Source organism: Salvelinus alpinus, chromosome 2 (assembly GCF_045679555.1).
Source record: "Salvelinus alpinus chromosome 2, SLU_Salpinus.1, whole genome shotgun sequence".
Taxonomy (NCBI): Eukaryota; Metazoa; Chordata; class Actinopteri; order Salmoniformes; family Salmonidae; genus Salvelinus; species Salvelinus alpinus.
Genome location: NC_092087.1, coordinates 40,496,394 through 40,518,562, shown reverse-complemented (window position 1 = coordinate 40,518,562; position 22,169 = coordinate 40,496,394). Strand labels below are relative to the sequence as shown.

At 40.6% G+C, this 22,169-nt stretch overlaps 2 long non-coding RNA genes across 2 annotated transcripts; one reads left to right on the top strand and one right to left on the bottom strand.

Annotated features, from left to right (window-relative positions):
- Positions 1–39: 39 nt before the first annotated feature.
- Positions 40–9,228, top strand: LOC139561167 (uncharacterized). The gene is made up of 3 exons (XR_011672075.1): positions 40–154; positions 8,245–8,380; positions 9,121–9,228. It is a non-coding gene; the product is annotated as an uncharacterized lncRNA (long non-coding RNA).
- Positions 2,814–20,523, bottom strand: LOC139561164 (uncharacterized). Its single transcript, XR_011672074.1, has 3 exons — positions 19,279–20,523; positions 9,880–10,089; positions 2,814–9,790 (listed from the first exon to the last, which is right to left on the bottom strand). It is a non-coding gene; the product is annotated as an uncharacterized lncRNA (long non-coding RNA).
- Positions 20,524–22,169: the final 1,646 nt, after the last annotated feature.

Below are 22,169 nucleotides of genomic sequence, written 5' to 3'. Positions count from 1 at the left end.
GACCTGCGCGACATAGAGTTGTTAAGTTTCTCATTGGGGGCCAATTAAAGCGAATCCTGGCGTCGACCCCACCCAGTGCCAAGGTTTTGGACGCAGTAGGCGTGGACTATTTGGAAGGTGTGTCCAGATCGCAGAAGTAGCGCACACATGGAAGGTAAATAAAAAAGAAATCTGTATTTTTCTCAGACACGGATGGAGGTTGCCTAGAAACTACTTTCGGGCTAGGCCATTAGGAGGAAATTAATAACAAACAGATAATGCATAATAAGATGCGTTGCCATAAATACAGCCTGGTCTCATACACTAGAAGTAACTTAGTAAACGTGATTCCGGGACAATCAAATTAGTATGCTATATTATGTTTGGTATGGTTACATAAGACAGAAGGTTACTTAAGGGAAAAACGAAAGGAGAGTGGTTGATTGGGATGGATGGATGGATGAATAGGTGGGCATATAACGTGAATGTCTAGCAACCCAAGGGTTGTATGTTTGAATCTCATCGTGGACAATCTTAGCATTTGAGCAACTTTTCAGCTACTTACTACTTTTGAGCAATTTTGCAACTACTTAGTTTGTTAGCTAACCCTAACCTTAACCATTTTAGCTAACCCTTCCCCTAACCTTAACCCTTTAACCTAACTCCTAACCTTAACATTAGCCACAATAAATTGGATTTCGTAACATATTGTACATTTAGCAAATTTGTAACATTGTGCTGGACCACAAGAAGAGTAGCTGCTGTAATTCGTTACAAATCACATGAAATGGATGATGGACATCCACAAATTAATACATACCATATGAAACGTAACGTCTTACTAAATGGAGCATTTTCTCAAATGTATGTGTAACGGATGTGAAATGGCTATCTAGTTAGCGGTGGTGCGAGCTAATAGCCTTTCAATCGGTGACGTCACTTGCTCTGAGACCTTGAAGTAGTGGTTCCCCTTGCTCTGCAAGGGCCACGGCTTTTGTGGAGCGATGGGTAATGATGCTTCGTGGGTGACTGTTGTTGATGTGTGCAGAGGGTCCCTGGTTCGCGCCCGGGTCGGGGCGAGGGGACGGATGTATAGTTGAACTGTTATATATGTACAGAATAATACAACATTCTTTGAGACTAGGTTGCAGCGGGTGTAGTCTACCGTTTGTATTCTACTCCTATTCTATTATGTTTATTTGGTGTGGATAAGTAATTCTACACTTGCATGAGTATGAAACAAACATGCAATATCAAAATCATATGTCAGGCCGTTTACTAAAGAATATTCGGGTATTCTGTAAGGGATATATAATGGTCTCTGTAAGGGCTTTGTTTTAATGGGGTTAATGTATTGTATTTCAGTTACTCTAGAAAAACCCATGACACATTTTATAAAATGATTGATCCTGACATTTTAGACTTTCCTGTAGGTGTCGAGCAATACGTCTATCCAATTATTGGCGTCTGAATTCAAGGACTCGCTAAAACTGCGAATTATTTGTTCATAAATGGTCTACTGAGAATGTATTGCAATAGACTACGTGGATTAGGCTACTTGCTGACTCGGGGTTTTCCTGTTGGGGCTCGCCTCCGCCATTGCGCGAGCACGAGAGAGAAAATCCTGACCCGCTTCCATTGAAGTGGATGCGTGCCAGACGCCATGTGTGCGCCTCGCACCATGAAGTAATAGTGATCATAGGCCTACTTGGAATCTGGTTTGACGTTTGCTCTTATGCTTCTATAGTTCAAGCCAGAAAGCCCTTTCCCAGGATGCCATTTTCAGAGAATGATCGAACACTGAAATACCTACGACGCTAACCAAGCCAAGCTTTTTGTGGCTAATTTGCATGTCCACACGGCCAGGCAGTGGGAAATCATTATTCTAGTAATTTACCTTCTAGTTCTCCAAATTCTCAGATTTTTTTTTGCGTTTTTATTTTATTGTATCTATTTTAATTGTTGTGCATAAGACTGTAAAAACGTGATAGTATATAAATGTAAGCATGGTTTGAAATTATTATATTTTAGTCAAATATTGTACTTGTTTGGGCTTCTTACGGTCAATTTGCAGTCTACAAAGTATTTGCAGTTCTGTTCCGGCCCCCTGACCATCCGCTCAAGAATAAGTAGGACTGCGGCTGAAGCTACACTACATTACCAAAAGTATGTGGAAACCTGCTCATCGAACATCTCATTCCAAAATCATGGGCATTAATATGGAGTTGGTCCCCCTTTTGCTGCTATAACAGCCTCCACTCTTCTAGGGAGGCTTTTCACTAGATGTTGGAACATTGCTGCAGGGACTTGCTTCCATTCAGCCACGAGCATTAGTGAGGTCGGGCACTGATGTTGGGCAATTAGGCCTGGCTCGCAGTCGGCATTCCAATTCATCCCAAAGTTGTTTGATGGGGTTGAGGTCAGGGCTCTGTGCAGACCAGTCAAGTCATTATTCCTTATCCACCAAACTCTACAGTTGACATGCAATCGGGCAGGTAGCGTTCTCTTGGCATCCGCCAAACCCAGATTCGTCCGTCGGACTGCCAGATGGTGAAGCGTGATTCATCACTCCAGAGAACGCATTTCCACTACTCCAGAGTCCAATGGCGGATGAACTGACTTGTTGGTAAGGTGGCATCCTATGATGGTGCCACGTTGAAAGTCACTGAGCTCTTCAGTAAGGCCATTCTACTGCCAATGTTTGTCTATGGAGATTGCATGGCCGTGTGCTCAATTTTATGCACCTGTCAGCAATGGGTGTGGCTGAAATAGCTGAATCCACTTATTTGAAGGGGTGTAAAAGAAAAATCGAAAGTAATATGGATTGTCCCAGAGCCGCTTCTAGCCTTTAGTAGGCTATTTAGTATTTATTAGGTCCAAACAGGATTAAAACAATTACAACAAATCACAACAAAACAACAGCCTACAATACCTCATACACACATTATAACATTCTTACTCAATTATTATTAGAAATGTACAATACTACAATATTTCAATGTGTTTGTTTGTAAAGTGCGTGTGTTAGAGTGTGTGTGTGTGTGTTTGTCTCCTTTTTTAATATATTTTTAATTTATTAGGATGCCCATTAGCCAACGCCAAGGGCAACAGCTAGTCTTACAAAATACTTTACAATTGACATACATTTAAAAACATGTAGTGTGTGTGCATCTGTCAGTTACCCATACATGTCAGTACATACACACAACAAGTAGGTCACATGGGGGAGAGGCATTGTGCTGTGAGGTGTTGCTTTATTTGGGTTTTTCTAAACCAGGTTTTGCACTATGTAAGATGGAATGGAGTTCCATGCACTCTTGGCTCTGTATAATACTGTACGTTTCCTTGAATTTGTTCTGGACCTTGGGACTGTGAAAATACCCCAGGTGGCATGTCTGGTGGGGTAAGTGTGTGTGTCAGTGATTTGTAAGTTGACTATGCAAACAATTTGGAATTTCCAACACATTGTTTCTTAGAAAAAGAAGAAGTGATGCAGTCAGTCTTTCCTAAACTTTTAGCCAAGAGAGACTGGCATGCATAGCATTAATATTAGTCCTCTGATTACAATGAAGAGCAAGATGTGTGGTGGCTCTGTTCTGGGCCAGTCGCAGTTTAACTAGGTCTTTCTTTGCATCACTTGACCATATGACTGGACAAGGCTGGTTTGTTGAGTGTGTGGTCAAAAAAGCAGAGCATCTCTTTATTACAAACAGACCTCTCCCCATCTTTACAACCATTGAATCCATGTTTTGACCATGACAGTTTACAATCTAAGGTAACGCCAAGTCATTTAATCTCCTCAACTTGTTCAACAGCCACACCATTCATTACCAGATTAAGGTGAGGTCTAGAATTTAGTGAATTATTGGATGTGGATGCGGGTACGCAGACCCACGAGCCGATGCAGCCCCTCATGATTTCAGTTTTTTGTGGCCCCGACCCCCATCAAAGTCGCCCATCCCTGGTCAATCATTACACCAAGCAGTTTAGTGTCCTCAACATGCTCAATTGCCACATTATTCGTTACAAGATTTAGATGCGGTTTAGCAAATGATTTGGCCCAAATACAATGCTTTTATTTATTTTATATTTAGGACCAGCTTATTAGTAGCCATCGAATACAAAACTGACTTCAGCTCTTTAAGTGTTGCTGTGATTTCGCTTGTTGTGGTAGCTGACGTATAATGTTGAAGCATCAGCGTACATAGGCTTTACTCAAGGCTAGTTGTAGGTCATTAGTAATAGGCTTCCATTAAAGAACACCCTCTGTGTGGCAGAGGATGTAAAGCCATAACACACCTGTTTTTTCAGCAGCAAACTATGATTGATAATGTCAAAAGCTGCACTGAAGTCTAACAAAACAGCTCCTATAATTTTCTTTATATCAATTTCATCAGTCACTTTTGGGGGCCCTAAGCAAGATTTGGTTGCAATTTTACACATTTTGCCATGTGCAAAGGATATCTGAGTGAGAGGGACTAACAAAATCAATGGGGACCCCTGGAGGTCAGGGCCCCTGATTACTCAGCCATGATTGACCCAAATGTTTAGATAGCTGGCTAGACTAACTTACCTATCAATCTATAAAATGTTGGCTGACGTGGGCTAATTGAGTGACTGTCAGTGATTGACATGAGGAAAACTGCTGATGCACTACCAAATTTCAAAATGTAACCTTGTGTATTCCACTATTCTAACTCCCCCAATTGAAGTTATACACCCCAGTATAAGACAATTGCACTCATATTTGAGAGACACTGGCATTTTCATAAAACAATAAAAAAATGGTGATGTTTACTTGGATATCTCTCATCGCCCTAGATGTTGTACATTAGTGTATAAAGAAAAAACATGACAAAAGACTGGAGGAATTCAAGTTATTTTTGGAACAGAGAGGGGAGGGGACACAAGACATTCTACAGTTTTTTTGTTGAACCTGGCAACTATCCTGTACAAATATATAATATATATTACACAGTTGAAGTTTAAATACACTTAGGTTGGAGTCATTAAAACTCGTTTTTCATCCACTCCACAAATTTATTTTTAACAAACTACAGTTTTGGCAAGTTGGTTAGGACATCTACTTTGTGCATGACACAAGTAATTTTTCCAACAATTGTTTACAGACAGATTATTTCACTTATAATTCACTGTATCACAATTCCAGTGGGTCAGAAGTTTACATGCACTATGTTGACTGTGCATTTTAAACAGCTTGGAAATTTCCAGAAAATAATGTCACAGCTTTAGAAGCTTCAGATAGGCTAATTGACATCATTTGAGTCAATTGGAGGTGTACCTGTAGATGTATTTCAAGGCCTACCTTCAAACTCAGTACCACTTTGATTAACATCATGGGAAAATCAAAAGAAATCAGCCAAGACCTCAGAAAAAAAATTGTAGACCTCCACAAGTCTCTGGTTCATCCTTGGGAGCAATTTCCAAACACCTGAAGGTACCACGTTCATCTGTACAAACAATATTACGCAAGTATAAACACCATGGGACCACACAGCCGTCATACCGCTCAGGAAGGAAATGCGTTCTGTCTCCTAGAGATGAACGTACTTTTGTGCGAAAAGTGCAAATCAATCCCAGAACAACAGCAAAGGACCTTTGAAGATGCTGGAGGAAACAGGTACAAACTTATCTATATCCACAGTAAAACGATTCCTATATCAACATAACCTGAAAGGTCGCTCAGCAAGGAAGAAGCCACTGCTCCAAAACCGCCATGAAAAAGCCAGACTACGGTTTGCAACTGCACATGGGACAAAGATCGTACTTTTTGGAGAACTGTCCTCTGGTCTGATGAAACAAAAATAGAACTGTTTGTCCATAATGACCATCATTATGTTTGGAGGAAAAGGGGGGACGCTTGCAAGCCGAAGAACACCATCCCAACCGTGAAGCACGGGGGGGGGGGGGGCAGCATCATGTTGTGGGGGTGCTTTGCTGCAGGAGGGACTGGTGCACTTCACAAAATAGATGGCATCATGAGGAAGGACAATTATGTGGATATATTTAAGCAACATCTGAAGACATCAGTCAAGACGTTCAAGCTTGGTCGCAAATGGGTCTTCCAAATGGACAATGACCCCAAGCATACTTCCAAAGTTGTGGCAAAATGGCTTAAGGACAACAAAGTCAAGGTATTGGAGTGGCCATCACAAAGCCCTGACCTCAATCCCATAGAAAATGTATGGGCAGAACTGAAAAAGCGTGTGCGAGCAGGGAGGCCTACAAACCTGACTCAGCTAAGCCAGCTCTGTCAGGAGGAATATGCCAAAATTCATCCAACTTATTGTGGGAAGCTTGTGGAAGGCTACCCGAAATGTTTGACCCAAGTTAAAGGCAATGCTACCAAATACTAATTGAGTGTATGTAAACTTCTGACCCACTGGGAACGTGACAAAATAAATTACATCTGAAATAAGTCATTCTCTCTATTATTCTGACATTTCACATTCTTAAAATAAAGTGGTGATCCTAACTGACCTAAGACAGGGACTTTTTACTAGGACTAAATGTCAGGAATTGTGAAAAACTGAGTTTAAATGTATTTGGCTAAGGTGTATGTAAACTTCAGACTTCAACTGTATGTATATATTGTTACTATTTGATACTATTTACAAAATCATTGTGTGGCTATGGGCTGCATTTGACCTCCTGACTATGCATGTCTATTTATGGATTATCTGGAAGACAAGTTTAATTGGCATGAAAACCCTTTTTCCCAACATATACTTGCAGTGCATTTGGAAAGTATTCACACCCCTTAATTTTTTCCACATTTTGTTAAGTTACAGCTGTCACGATCGTCATCAGGGTGGAAATGACCGGACCAAGGGTGCAGCGTGGTAAGCGTACCAAGATTCTGTGGTATGATGAAAGCAAGATTGAACTTTTTGGCCTGAATGCCAAGCTTCACGTCTGGATGAAACCAGGCACCGCTCATCACCTGGCCAAATCCATCCCTACAGTGAAACATGGTGTTGGCAGAATCATGCTGTGGGGATGTTTTTCAGTGGCAGGAACTGGGAGACTAGTCAGGATTGAGGGAAAGATGAACAGAGCAAAGTACAGAGAGATCCTTGATGAAAATCTGCTCCAGAGTGCTCAGGACATCAGACTGCGGCGAAGGTTCACCTTCCAACAGGATAACGACCCCAAGCACAGAGCCAAGACAGTGCAGGAGTGGCTTCAGGACAAGTCTCTGAATGTCCTTGAGTGGCCCAGCCAGAGCCTGGACTTGAACCCAATCGAACATCTCTGAAGAGACCTGAAAATAGCTGTGCAGCAACGCTCTTCATCTAACCTGACAGAGCTTGAGAGGATCTGCAAAGAAGAATGGGAGAAAATCCCCAAATACAGGTGTGCCAAGCTTGTAGTGTCATACCCAAGAAGACAAGGCTGTAATCGCTGCTAATGGTGGTTCAACAAAGTACTGAGTAAAGGGTCTGAATACTTTAATAAATGTGATATTTCCAGGGTTTAAAAAAATAAGGCTTTTTGTCTTTATGGGGTATTGTGTGTAGATTGGGGAGGGGAAAACATGATTTAATCCATTTTAGAATAACACAAAATGTGGACAAAGTGAAATGGTCTGAATACTTTCCAAATGCACTATATGTGAAAAATATATATTGCTGTGTTTCTAGTTTGGAAGGGTCCCTTCAATGTATTTGATGACTATCGCTTACCCCAAATTCAACGCCGAGATTAGCCAGAGACGAGATGTCTTTCCTTAATACCCTTGTGTGCCATGACTCAGGTTCCTTGTCTACTACTTTGTATACCAAGCCTACAGATAAGAACAGTATCCTACATGCCTCTAGTCTGCATCCCACATTTCTGAAAAGGTTTTACCGTACACCAATTTCTGAGACTGAAACCTTTTGTTTTGTCAGGTATTACTGCACTCTAGGAACATAAGAATTTCACTACACTCGCGATAACATCTGCTAAATATGGGTACCCGACCAATAAAATTTGACTTGATTTGTACTAGTAAAACAGACTAGATTTGAGATCTGTTCATACCCTATAGAATGTCTTGATGATGCGCTCAGTTAGGTACGTAACATTGATGAGACCTCAACCAGAATGGATTTTTTAAATACATGAATATGTCTGTAGCACTACATATTGTCCTTTGAGTGATGACATCAAGGAAACCATTAAGAAACATTGGAATGCCCTCATGGCTGATCCTGTTTGCTAAAAGGTTTTCTCTGACCCGCCTCTCTCCTCACACTACAGGGCCAGGAATGTCAAGGACTTCACTGTTCGGGCTGACACTTATGTCCCCCCGAAAATAAATGATGGACGACTGGACGAGGTGACCGGTTTCTACCCCTGCCGTAGTTGTTCAGTATGTAAGGTCTCCTGTAAAAAAGTGAGTGAATTCAGTAGCTCTGCCACTGGTAAACAATACACTACCAAACAGTTCCTCACATGCAGCTCTTCTAACATCATATACTGTACCTTATCTCTTGTCCATGCAATACGTGGGTGGGTAAAACCAGTAGACCGATAAGAACACACATTATAAAGGGGCCAATGTGTGACCTCAGGGTCAAAGCTTCTAAATGGTTTGATATACATTTAAATATTATTTTCTTGCAGCTTTCCATATATAGTTTTTAATTTATTTTACATTTTTAAATGTAACCTTAATTTAACTAGGCAAGTCAATTAAGAACAAATTCTTATTTACAATGACAACTACCTCGGTCAAACCCAGACGACGCTGTGCCAATTGTGCGCTGCCCTATGGGACTGTCACGTTCTGACCTTTATTTCCTTTGTTTTGTCTTTATTTAGTATGGTCAGGGCGTGAGTTGGGGTGGGCAGTCTATGTTTGTATGTCTATGTCTTCCTATTTCTGTGTTTGGCCTGATATGGTTCTCAATCAGAGGCAGGTGTTTTGTGTTGTCTCTGATTGGGAACCATATTCAGGTAGCCTGTTTTGTGTTGGGTTTTGTGGGTGGTTGTCTTCAGTCTTTGTGTGTCTGCACCAGATAGAACTGTTTCGGTTTTCACGTTTTGTATTTTGGAAGTGTTCAGTTTATTGTCTTTTATTAAACATGATAAACACTAACTACGCTGCGCTTTGGTCCTCTCCTTCTTCCACAGAAGAAAACCGTTACAGGGACTCCCAATCATGGCCGGATGTGATACAGAAATAAAAGTCTAGACATGCACAATGAGACCATAACTCCTCCTTGCAATAACAAAACATCTACATGTCATTCAAATTGTCACATGAAACATGGATTTTACTTGTTTACTTGTCATGCCTAGTAGCCAAGTCTATTTGCGCTTTAGTCATTTTCCCTATCATTTAGCCATGCTAAACATTTCTGAAGAATGAAAAATATACAGAATTCCTATACATTTGTTTAAATAGCTGATATAATACAATGGGTTCTGTCAAGAACATCATTGACAATTATGAAATTCATATAAATCAGTAAACTCTTCGAGCATTGTGTTTGTGTGTGTTACACTGTATACCCTATTTTAACTTACAGCGTGTTCTCTGGCTTTATGACATTATTAGATCTCTTTATCACCACTACCATCAATACTCATCCAACACAGTGTGTGTGTGTGTGTGTGTGTGTGTGTGTGTGTGTGTGTGTGTGTGTGTGTGTGTGTGTGTGTGTGTGTGTGTGTGTGTGTGTGTGTGTGTGTGTGTGTGTGTGTGTGTGTGTGTGTGTGTGTGTGTGTGAGAGATGCTGTTATTCATCTGGTCACTGTCATTTGGTCTCTGGCATCTCTTTCAAAGATCTCTTTCAAAGTTCTGGTATGGAAACAAAGAATTACATGAGGTTATTGAAAGTAATTTAATATCAAACGTGATTTACATAATGTAAGCAAAGTGTTACTTACCACGCAGACTATGACGTTTCACCTGTCTCCATTGCTCAACATATAATCCGTTCAGACAGACTCCAATCCCAAGGAGACAAGAGTCACAGTAGCAGCTGAGGTTTCTGGTTGCCACTAACCCGTCCTTGACTGTTTTGATGCAATGCAACTTCATGGTGCCAGGCACTTGCTTCAGACTACGGGGACTTCTGTTTTTTTTCAATGTCCTCACTGGGAATGAAGAACATGGTACATAGGTAATGGGTACAGGTATCTGGAGATCCTTCCTTTGTCAGATTGTCTGTGCTGTAGTTGTAGAGCTCCTTCACATTTCTGATCAGGGCTCGGCCAACCTTCACTGCTGTGGTTTCATGGCTCTCGATTACTGCACTTTCCCCATCACTGGCACCTTTACCATGTGTGGAGCCAGAATTGTGTATAGGGAAACCAAAATCAGACACAGCATAGCTAACATCAGATATAGGTACTTTTGATGTGTAATGTGCCCACAGCCGTCAGAGTATTTGTAGATCTTGTTGTGATTCAGACTTTAGTTTTTTTAGTTGATCAATAGCTACAGTTAAAAATGCATTGATTGTCATGCTTGATATCATTATACAACTGTCGTCTGTGATGGTCTTCTGGCATTTCCCACATTTGCATTACATTACCAAGGGGTGCAGTGTAGCACTCCTCTACCTACAAGTGTAGTTCTCGGGCAAAGTCCAGGATGCCCAATGCTGTTTGTTTCCCGGGAGGTTGGCTTTCACTTTTGCAAGTTGATTGTTTTGCCAGTCCTTGATCTTAATCTATAAAACATAGCAACTCCTATTGAGATACCAGGGTTGAGAAATTCTTGGTGCAGCCGAGCAATGGAGTGGTCAAGAAAGCTGGCTGCCTTCCCAATCTTCTTGTTCAACTTTTTCTTATCTGGCACTTTGTGAGAGACTGCTTCATAGATCTTTTCTATTGCTGAGACTGTAGATTGAGTTAATCTATATGTCGACCACATGGTCTTTTTTTAAGTTTGCCTTAATAGTTTTCTACTGACCCCAAATATTTTTGCAAACTGTATCTGTAGTTTGTATTCTTAGTCATATTCAGTGAACAAGCCAAAGCTTTCCTAGTTGCAGATTGTCTGGACTTTGATTGGCCTTTGGCTACTGCTTCAACAACTGCCACATCAAACTTCTCTCTCTGTGGATCAGATGTTCTTCTGATGGAAAATGGCTGCCTTCCTCGCTGAGGCCTTTTCAATGAGCTCCATGGTATTAGTGACATAGTGACTGTACGTACATATCCCAACCAGAAGCTATGGCTTACAGGCAACATCCACACCGAACTAAAGGCTAGAGCTGCCACTTTCAAGAAGCGGGATACTAATCCGGACCCTTATAAGAAATCCCGCTATGCCCTCAGATGAACCATCAAACAGGCAAAGCGTCAATACAGGACTAAGATTGAATCCTACTACACCGGCTCTGACGCTCGTCGGATGTGGCAGGGCTTGCAAACTATTACGGACTACAAAGGGAAACCCAGCCGCGAGCTGCCCAGTGATGCGAGCCTACCAGACGGGCTAAATGCCTTTTATGCTCGTGCTTTGCCACACAGTCGTGGGTGAACAGGAAGTACAGGAGGGGACTAAGCAGGCACCCCTGAGGGGCCCCCGTTTTGAAGATCAGTATGGCAGATGTGTTCTTGCCTACCCTTACCAACTGGGGTTGGCCCGTCAGGAAGTCTAGTTGCAGAGGTAGGTGTTTAGTCCCAGGGTCCTTAGCTTAGTGATGAGCTTTGTGGGCACTATGGTGTTGAAAGTTGAGCTGTAGTCAATTAACAGCATTCTCACATACAGTAGGTGTCCTTTTGTCCAGGTGGGAAAGGGCAGTGTGGAGTGCGATTGCATCATCTGTGGATCTGTTGGGGCGGTATGTACTCTTCGGTACTTTTATATATAGCAACAATACATTACAAAACAAACTCTTTAATCCCAACCCTCAGCCACTCTCAGCCCATCCCACCTATCACCATAGACCACCCCTGTTTGGTTTCCATGTGCCATATCTTTTCAATTGTGCTGTGGTGTTTAACAAAATTTTGGAATGTTTCTAATCGTATATTATCCACAGATTATGAGCTAAAGATAAAAACCTTTCCTTCGAGTATTATTACATTATTTATTGATGGGCGATCTGAAAAGCCATTGCCAAACACTGCTATTTGTAAGGTTCATTTTAAGTGCATTGTGATTTTTTTTAACCATTCCTGAACCTGTGACCAGAAACAAGTTACATATTGGCAATACCAGAATAAGTGATATATTGATTATGTCTCTTTGCAACAAAATCTACATAGCTGAGATTGTTGTATGCCCCATATATATAGCATTCTGTTGGTGGCAAGAATTGTATACAATAATTTAAATTGAAAAACTCTGCGTTGAGTCAAGTGTAGTTTTTTGTACCAGTTCATAAACCATGTGCCATGGATTTGGTACATCGAAAATCTTCTCCCATTTATTTTGCAACCTGTGTGGCGCAGCTGTCAACATTTCTGTCCTCAGATGAACTGATATATTTTTCTATTTATGCAGTTCCTTTCAGCCAATTTGTATCTTTAATATATGGCAGGCAAACAAGTTCCCTACCTTCTCCCTTTTCCACTTGCCTCCATTTTTGTGCATTTTTGTGCTGCAATCAGTTGGTTGTAAATTTGGATTGAGCAGATATTCCCATATATTTTCAATAACTGCATATGTGACATTACTCCTCCATTTCTATTCATAATATCATTAATAAATATACCAGTTTTAAACATGTTTTCCATAAAGAATGTTTTATTTGAATCAATATATTTGAGTTTAACCATAACATTTGTTATATCTTTTCTGGAGGATAAAACTGAAATTGTAACCAGCTTTGTATGGCTTGTTTAAGAAAGGGCGATACTTTCAACAAAATGTCATTTTCAATTAGTCGGAAATGAGAAGTTGTAATCTGTATGAAGGCAAAAAAGCAATTTTTGAACAAAGGATGTCTACTGGAGAACCATTTTGGGTTTAAGTATAATTTATGTATGAGTGAAGCTTTTAGTGAGAGGTTTAAAGCTTTAATATTTAATAACTTTTGCCCCCCAAACTCATATTCATTATATAAATAGGCACGTTTAATTGTGTCTGGCTTAGCATTCCAAATAAAATGAAATATTTTTTACTCATATGATTTTAAAAACAAATCTGGGTAGGCAATGCCATTAGTAAGTAAGTAAACTGTGATAGGACCAAAGAGTTAATCAATGTGATTTTTCCATAAATAGACAACTATTTACCTCTCCATGGTTGCAAAATCATATCTAATTTTGCTAACTTTCTATTTACTGTTCATACAAAGTTCATTTGTATTTTTTGAGATGTGAATACCAAGTATGTCTACTTCATCATCTGCCCATTTTATTGGTAAACTACAAGGTAGTGTAAACACTTATCTTAACGATTCAATACGTAATATGGTACACTTGTTATAATTAGGTTTTAATCCAGAGAGGCTAGAAAAGTGTTCAAGATCTTCAATGAGACTGTGCAGGGATCCAGATTGCAGACTAGAGTCATCAGCATACATTGACACTTTTGTTTTTATCCCCTGGATTTCTAACCTCTTGATGTTCTTGTTGGATCCAATTTTAATAGCTAGCATTTCAATGGACATAATAAATAGATATGGAGACAACGCACAACCTTGTTTCACTCCTCTTAAAAGCTCAATACTTTCTGAGAAGTAACCATTTTACATCTGGGGTTGCTGTACATAACTTTAACCCATTTGTGTAAGAGATTCACCAATATTTAAGTATTTCAGGCATTTATATATAAATTCTAATCGTACTTTATCAAATGCCTTTTCAAAATCTGCTATGAAGACCAAACCTGTTCAATTGTTTCAAGTAATTGTCGTATATTATCTCCAATATATCGACCATGTAAAAAAACCTGTCTGATCAGGATGAACAATATCTGGTATAACCAAATTTATTCTATATGCTATGCATTTTGCCAGGATTTTCACATCACAACGTTGAAGTGTTAGAGGCCTCCAGTTTTTTTGATTGGACTGGATCTTTATACTTACCATCTGGGTCCTGTTTTAGTAGTAATGAAATCAGACCTTGTTGAGTACCTGGAAGTCTACCATTTGTATAAAAGTAATTAATTAAAACATGCTAATAATGGATCTTTGAGTACATCAAAAAAGGTCTGATATACCTCTACTGTTATACCGTCAAGCTCTGGTGTTTTTCCAGACTGAAAAGATTTTATTTGCTCAAAAAGTTCCTCTTCTGTAAGTTGGCCTTCACACTGGTCTTTGTGTAAATTTGTTAATTTTACATTATTATTAATAGGAAAGAAATCCTTACAGTTAACATCATTCAGTGGAAATGGAGGGGACTGAAAAGAAAACATATGCTTAAAATATAATTTGGTGAATCATGGATAACTCCATTTGTAACGAGTTTCTGTAAATAATTTTTGGTAGAATTTCTGTTAAATTCATTTGATCCAATTCGCTTTATTTTTGTAATAAATTACACTCGATCGTTCTTGAATAAGTACCTCCATTTCTTTTTGTTTTTCCTCTAACCTATTTTGTGCCTCTATAGTACAGTTTCCATTACCATCTACCTGCGCTGTTACTCTATTTCCTTTATTAGTCTCATCTCTTTTGACCTAAACGGCTTTTGTTTTAATGATGTGTATTGTATTGAATGGCCTCTAAAAGTACATTTGAAAGTGTCCCATACAATAAAAGGATCTGCTTTACCTATGTTGTACAAAAAAAGTAAATTCTGAATGATTTTGTCTTAGTTAAGAACAAATTGTCATCCAACAGGCTTTTATTAAATTTCCAATATCCCTGTCCACGTGGAATTTCTGTAAGAGTTATATGGAGGCCAATTAGATGGTGGTCCGATCGCATTCGGTCTCCTATTAATACTTAAGCATACAGTAGCTGCAACTTTGTAAATCTCCAATTGCCCTAATATTCCACCCACTAAACCTCCCCCCATATCTAGGTCTGTTGTCACTAAGACATCAGAACATCTCCCTGACTCATGACGCTCCTTTGCGTCCTAAGGCAAACCCTTGGCCACCAATTGGTGTTGGCCAGAGGGAAATATGGGCAGTTCCATGATAGCATAATTATCTATGAGGATGCCTAAGAGAACTAACCAAATAACATGGAAAACAGTAAAAAAAATGTATAGTAACAATAATAGATATTAATATAAATAATAACAGCACGCTCATATTTGAATGTCCTAGCAAGGCTGTAAGCATGTCAGCCCAGGCTGCTCAGTTCATTGGATTAAATTGTTCGTAAAAAAAAAATATATATATATATATACAATGGGGAGAACAAGTATTTGATACACTGCCGATTTTCCTACTTACAAAGCATGTAGAGGTCTGTAATTTTTATCATAGGTACACTTCAACTGTGAGAGACGGAATCTAAAACAAAAATCCAGAAAATCACATTGTATGATTTTTAAGTAATTAATTTGCATTTTATTGCATGACATAAGTATTTGATACATCAGAAAAGCAGAACTTAATATTTGGTACAGAATCCTTTGTTTGCAATTACAGAGATCATACGTTTCCTGTGGTTCTTGACCAGGTTTGCACACACTGCAGCAGGGATTTTGGCCCACTCCTCCATACAGACCTTCTCCAGATCCTTCAGGTTTCGGGGCTGTCGCTGGGCAATACGGACTTTCAGCTCCCTCCAAAGATTTTCTATTGGGTTCAGGTCTGGAGACTGGCTAGGCCACTCCAGGACCTTGAGATACTTCTTACGGAGCCACTCCTTAGTTGCCCTGGCTGTGTGTTTCGGGTCGTTGTCATGCTGGAAGACCCAGCCACGACCCATCATCAATGCTCTTACTGAGGGAAGGAGGTTGTTGGCTAAGATCTCGCAATACATGGCCCCATCCATCCTCCCCTCAATACGGTGCAGTCGTCCTGTCCCCTTTGCAGAAAAGCATCCCCAAAGAATGATGTTTCCACCTCCATGCTTCACGGTTGGGATGGTGTTCTTGGGGTTGTACTCATCCTTCTTCTTCCTCCAAACACGGCGAGTGGAGTTTAGACCAAAAAGCTCTATTTTTGAATCATCAGACCACATGACCTTCTCCCATTCCTCCTCTGGATCATCCAGATGGTCATTGGCAAACTTCAGACGGGCCTGGACATGCGCCTGCTTGAGCAGGGGGACCTTGTGTGCGCTGCAGGATTTTAATCCATGACGGCGTAGTGTGTTACTAATGGTTTTCTTTGAGACTGTGGTCCCAGCTCTCTTCAGGTCATTGACCAGGTCCTGCCGTGTAGTTCTGGGCTGATCCCTCACCTTCCTCATGATCATTGATGCCCCACGAGGTGAGATCTTGCATGGAGCCCCAGACCGAGGGTGATTGACCATCATCTTGAACTTCTTCTATTTTCTTCTATTTTCTAATAATTGCGCCAACAGTTGTTGCCTTCTCACCAAGCTGCTTGCCTATTGTCCTGTAGCCCATCCCAGCCTTGTGCAGGTCTACAATTTTATCCCTGATGTCCTTACACAGCTCTCTGGTCTTGGCCATTGTGGAGAGGTTGGAGTCTGTTTGATTGAGTGTGTGGACAGGTGTCTTTTATACAGGTAACGAGTTCAAACAGGTGCAGTTAATACAGGTAATGAGTGGAGAACAGGAGGGCTTCTTAAAGAAAAACTAACAGGTCTATGAGAGCCGGAATTCTTACTGGTTGGTAGGTGATCAAATACTTATGTCATGCAATAAAATGCAAATGAATTACTTAAAAATCATACAATGTGATTTTCTGGATTTTTGTTTTAGATTCCGTCTCTCACAGTTGAAGTGTACCTATGATAAAAATTACAGACCTCTACATGCTTTGTAAGTAGGAAAACCTGCAAAATCGGCAGTGTATCAAATACTTGTTCTCCCCACTGTATATGAAAAAAGAGAACCTAAATATATCGCAAGACCAGTCCTTTTCTTTTAATGTCCATTACATGCAAGACATATTTCATGTAGTTCTCATTATATCCTGTTGTATTCCGACAAAAAAAAAGGAAGGAAAAAGGAACATAGATTCTAACGGCCGCTAATAACTGCAGGTGAAAATTAGTTTTAGGCATCACATGATATCCTGTTGTATCGTGCCATGGCTGTGCCAGAGCCGACTGCAAGCCAACCCCGGGCGCTCCCTTATGGGAAGGCATACTCAAGTTCAACTCACAATCGATTCCGACACAGCCAAGGTACGACAGCCAAGAACACATGCGGTACTGACAATCCAGAGTGAGTAAACCTGTAAAACCAACCCTCTCTACACATTGTTTTTTATTCCAGCACCTCGCCTGTTTTGCACCTAGGCCTATATCATTAGGATCAAGAATATAAAAGGTAGCATAAATAGCTTATATAGAAACATATAATATACCTTCTCTCACTTAGAGAAGTGCTTCCATAAGCCAATTATTGTATTAGTTCTACTGTTAACTTTAATCACTTTATCCCAGTGTTAACCAGCCCACACACAATAGAGACAACAACTCTGTTGACAATACCTAATCCATCCATTTGCCGGTGTGTATTGGAAGAATAAGAATGGTGTTGATGTGAGCCATGACTAAGCTTTCAAATCAGCCTCGGGTCCGTGCATGCTCTGAGTACAGATCCTGGTAATCCGTCTGGCACCGCGGCCTTGTGAATGTTGACCTGTTTAAAGGTCTTGCTCACATCTGCTACGAAGAGCGTCATCACATAGTTGTCCGCAACAGCTGGTGCTCTCATGGATGGATGCTTTAGTGTTGCTTGCCTCAAAGCGAGCATAAAAGGCATTTAGCCCATCTGGTAGGCTCGTATCACTGGACAGCTCGCGGCTGGGTTTCTCTTTGTAGTCCGTAATAGTTTGCAAGCACTGCCACATCCGATGAGCATCAGAGCCGGTGTAGTAGGACTCAATCTTAGTCCTGCATGCCTGTTTGATGGTTCATCTGAGGGCATAGCGGAATTTCTTATAAGGGTCCGGATTAGTGTCCCGCTACTTGAAAGCGGCAGCTCTAGCCTTTAGCTCGGTGCGAATGTTGCCTGTAATCCATGGCTTCTGGTTGGGATACGTACGTACAGTCCCTGTGGGGATGACGTCGTCGATGCACTTATTGATGAAGCCGGTGACGGAGGTGATATACTCCTCAATGCCATTGGATGAATCCCGGAACATATTCCAGTCTGTGCTAGCAAAACAGTCCTGTAGCGTAGCATCCGCGTCATCTGACCACTTCCGTATTGAGCAAGTCACTGGTACTACCTGCTTTAGTTTTTGCTTGTAATCAGGAATCAGGGGGATATAATTATGGTCAGATTTGTCAAATGGAGGGTGAGGGAGAGCTTTGTATGCATCTCTGTGTGTGGAGTAAAGGTGTCCTAGAGTTTTTTTCCCCCTCTGGTTGCACATGTGACATGTTGGTAGAAATTAGGTAAAACGGATTTAAGTTTGCCTGCATTAAATTCCCCGTCCACTAGGAGCGCTGCATCTGGATGAGCATTTTCTTGTTTGCTTATGGCCTTATACAGTTAGTTGAGTGCGGTCTTAGCGCCAGCATCGGTTTGTGGTGGCAAATAGACGGCTATGAAAAATATAGATGAAAACTCTCTTGGTAGATAGGGTGGTCTACAGCTTATCATAAGGTACTCTACCTCAGACGAGCAATACATCGTGACACCAGCTGTTATTGACAAATTTGCACAAATTTAAAAATATATATATTTTGCTTTGTCATTATGGGGTATTGAGTATAAATTGATGCTGGAGAAAAACTATTTAATCCATTTTAGAAAAAGGCTGTAACGTAACAAAATGTGGAAAAAGTCAAGGGGTCTGAATGCTTGCCGAATGCACTGTAATAATGGTCAAATAGAGACTTACCCAGAAAGCCAAAATGTGACATCATGTGTGAATACTTATACTTATGTGTGATTTCTGTATTACAATTTCAATACATTTACTAACATTTTTAAAAACATGTTTTAACTTTGTCATTATTGTGTATTGTGAGTAGATGGGTGAGAACAAAAAACTATTTTGAATTCAGGCTGTAACAACGAAAGGGGTATGCATACTTTTTCAAGGCACTATTTATCAAGCACATTATATGACATTATGTGAATTTGGAATGTCTAATTATATGCCATAGAATAACAATAAAAACAAATAGGAAAACAATCACAGATCAATCTAAAATATGTATTGAAATAAAAAGCACTATGCATTACATTCAAAAATCATTAGGCTGTTTGAGGGGAAATCAATTAATGAATCATTATGGCCAGGGCCATAAAGGTTGTAGTTTATAGTACCATTTAGAAGAGTTGCAGCCTCCTCAGTGCTGTGTTGAACCTCATGAGAAGTCTCTGATTTCATTCTCTTTCCTGGAGAAATGTACTTGCCAAGTCCCTTTCAAATGCCAGCTGGACAAGCTGGGCTTTTGGTTGATGTAACATGCTGCGTGCATCTGTGTTCACTGAATGCTGTAGGGTGGCAGGATTTCTTTTGCCTGATTTAGACATGCTGTTTCATCTGATAATTTACAACATTTGGTAGGCTATTAGTTAACTAGTCTATAATTAGATACATGCTGCTTCTCTTCTCTCATTACATATGTTGCCTTAGAAGACTAAATAAACCCTTGCTCACCAAAATAGTGCCATAAATCGATAGAATTAATGTTTCAATCTAGTTGACATCAGTAAAGTTATCTGTGATCTCTGCTTCTTTCGCAGAGCAAAGACTATTAGGGACCGGGGAGAAAATGCAATAACAAAAAAAATGGGAAAGATTTGCTGTGCAAAATTTCCAAATGACATCAGTTTCACCGGTTGTAAGGAAATAGAAAGCTGTGAAAATGATCAGCTTTTATGATGCTGATGAAGATAGAAACCGTGTGTAGAGGTGCTAACTGTACATTCACATTCTTGCAAGATGCTGAAACAGAAATTATGTAGTCAAAATTTTGCCTATATTTGGTGTATCATTTTACCGCAAGAAATGCTTAATTCTGCAGGAGTTAATATTATGACTATGTGAGAGATTATAGACCTACAGTCAGTGTCCAGATTTCAGTTTCCGTTTAACCCATCTGAACAGGAGGCTACAGTTCCCTTGACAAGATATCTGCCTATTGGAAGTCCTCATCTTGTGACTGTAGAATTTGACTTGACTGTTGAATATGTATAGTGCCTCACAATCATCATACATAACATAGCCGTTAACACTTCGCCAAATCTTTCCCAAACATGACTTTTCAGACCATCCCTTCTCTTTATTTTCAACTCTATTTCGCAGCTTTTCTCTTATTGAATTAAACTTTGACCTTGTCATTTTTGTCTCCGTGGATCGATTTTCCTGCCTGTTCCCAAAAGTATTTGACGATTGGCGTGCAGGCCATTTGCTGCACGTACAGTTAGGCCCTAAAGCTTAGGCTTATTATGCACTAATGCCAGATATTTTTTATTTCATTATTTTAGGATAAATGTAGCCTATAGATATAAATGAATAATTAACAATAATTATACATTTATGGATTTTTTAAGGTATTCTTTTCTCTTTATTCAATCCGCCCACCACCTCCCCGCCCTTCATTGACATAAATACATAGGTCAATCTGTGCATCACTACAGTGAGCATAATTTCACAGGAACTGTATGAGTGTATTTCCACATCTGCCACTAGAGGATGCACCCATCAACCTAAAGATTTATACAGGACAGAACATTGCTGTAATGGGACAGTTTACTGTAAAACTGAGCTATGAGGATCAAAGTGAGGATCTACCACTCATAGTTGATAAAGGTTCTGGACCAGCTTTATGTGGAAGGAACTGGTTACAAAAGCTGAACTGGAAACAAATTAAGCATGTGAGTACAACTTAAATAAATGCTTGAAAATGCTAAATCTATTCAGGAAGTATTGGAGATGCATGCTGAAGTATTCAAGAACGAGATAGACATTAAAGCAACTATCCTAGTCAAACCTGAGGAAAATCTGATGAAAGGTCTTGATCTAGTCGCTTACTTGGATGATCTGTTAATCACAGGCCAGAACGAAAAGGAGCACCTGAGGAACTTTCAAAAGCTACAGCAACTTCTTCTGGAGAACAGACTGAGTAAAAAGGTCAAAATGTGAGTTTGGGAAAACATGGATCGAGTATCTAGCTCATGTGTTGGATAGCAGAGGAATCCATCCATCCACAGAGAAAATCAAAGGCACCCAGGGGGCACCTCTGCCTACCAATGTGAAGAAGCAGAGGGCCTTTCTGGGTCTTGGTATCTACTATGGATGTTTTGGCCACAGCGGAGCACAGTTCTAACGCCACTGTACAGGTTGCTGAGAGAACAGGTGACCTGACGTTGGAAACAACAGGAACAGGATGCCTTCAACAAATGCAAAGAACTTAACGAGTGATCAGGTCTTAGTTCACTCGAAAGTAAAAACTATCCTTTAAATTTTACATGCACATTTCAGTAATTTTGCAGATGCATTTTAGTCATTTTGCGGGGGCAGGGGGGACGACAACTGCTGTCCTAGCTTCAGGGGTAAACTGGTTCCACCTTTTGGGGTGCCAGGACAGAGAAGAGCTTGGACTGGGAGGGCCAAGAGACCAGAGGTGGGGGTGTAGGGTTTGAACATAGCCTAAAAGGTAGGGAGGGGCAGTTCCTCTTGCTGCTCCGTAAGCAAGCACCATGGTCTTGTAGTGGATGCGAGCTTCGACTGGAAGCCAGTGGAGTGTGCAGAAGAGTGGGGTGACATGGGAGAACTTGGGAAGGTTGAAAACCAGGCGAGCTGCAGTCTTGTGGATAAGTTGCAGGGGTTTGAAGGGAGCTCAGCCAACAGCAAGTTGCAATTGTCCAGACGGAAATGAGAAATGCCTGGATTAGGACCTGCTCTGCTTTCTGTGTGAGGTAGTGTTGTACTCTAGAGCATGAACCTGCAGGAGTCGCTGCTTTGATGTTTGCAGAGAATGACAGGGTGTTCTCCAGGGTCACGCCAAGGTTCTTCGCACTCTGAGAGGGCGACACGGTGAAGATGGAGAGGTCTTTGAGTAGGCAGGCCTTCCCCGGGAGGAAGAGCAGCTCAGTCTTGTCGAGGTTGAGCTAGTGGTGGTGGGCCGACATCCAAGCTGAGATATCAGCCAGGCCTGTAGAGATGCACGTCGCCACCTGGGTGTCAGAAGGGGGGAAGGAGAAAAGTA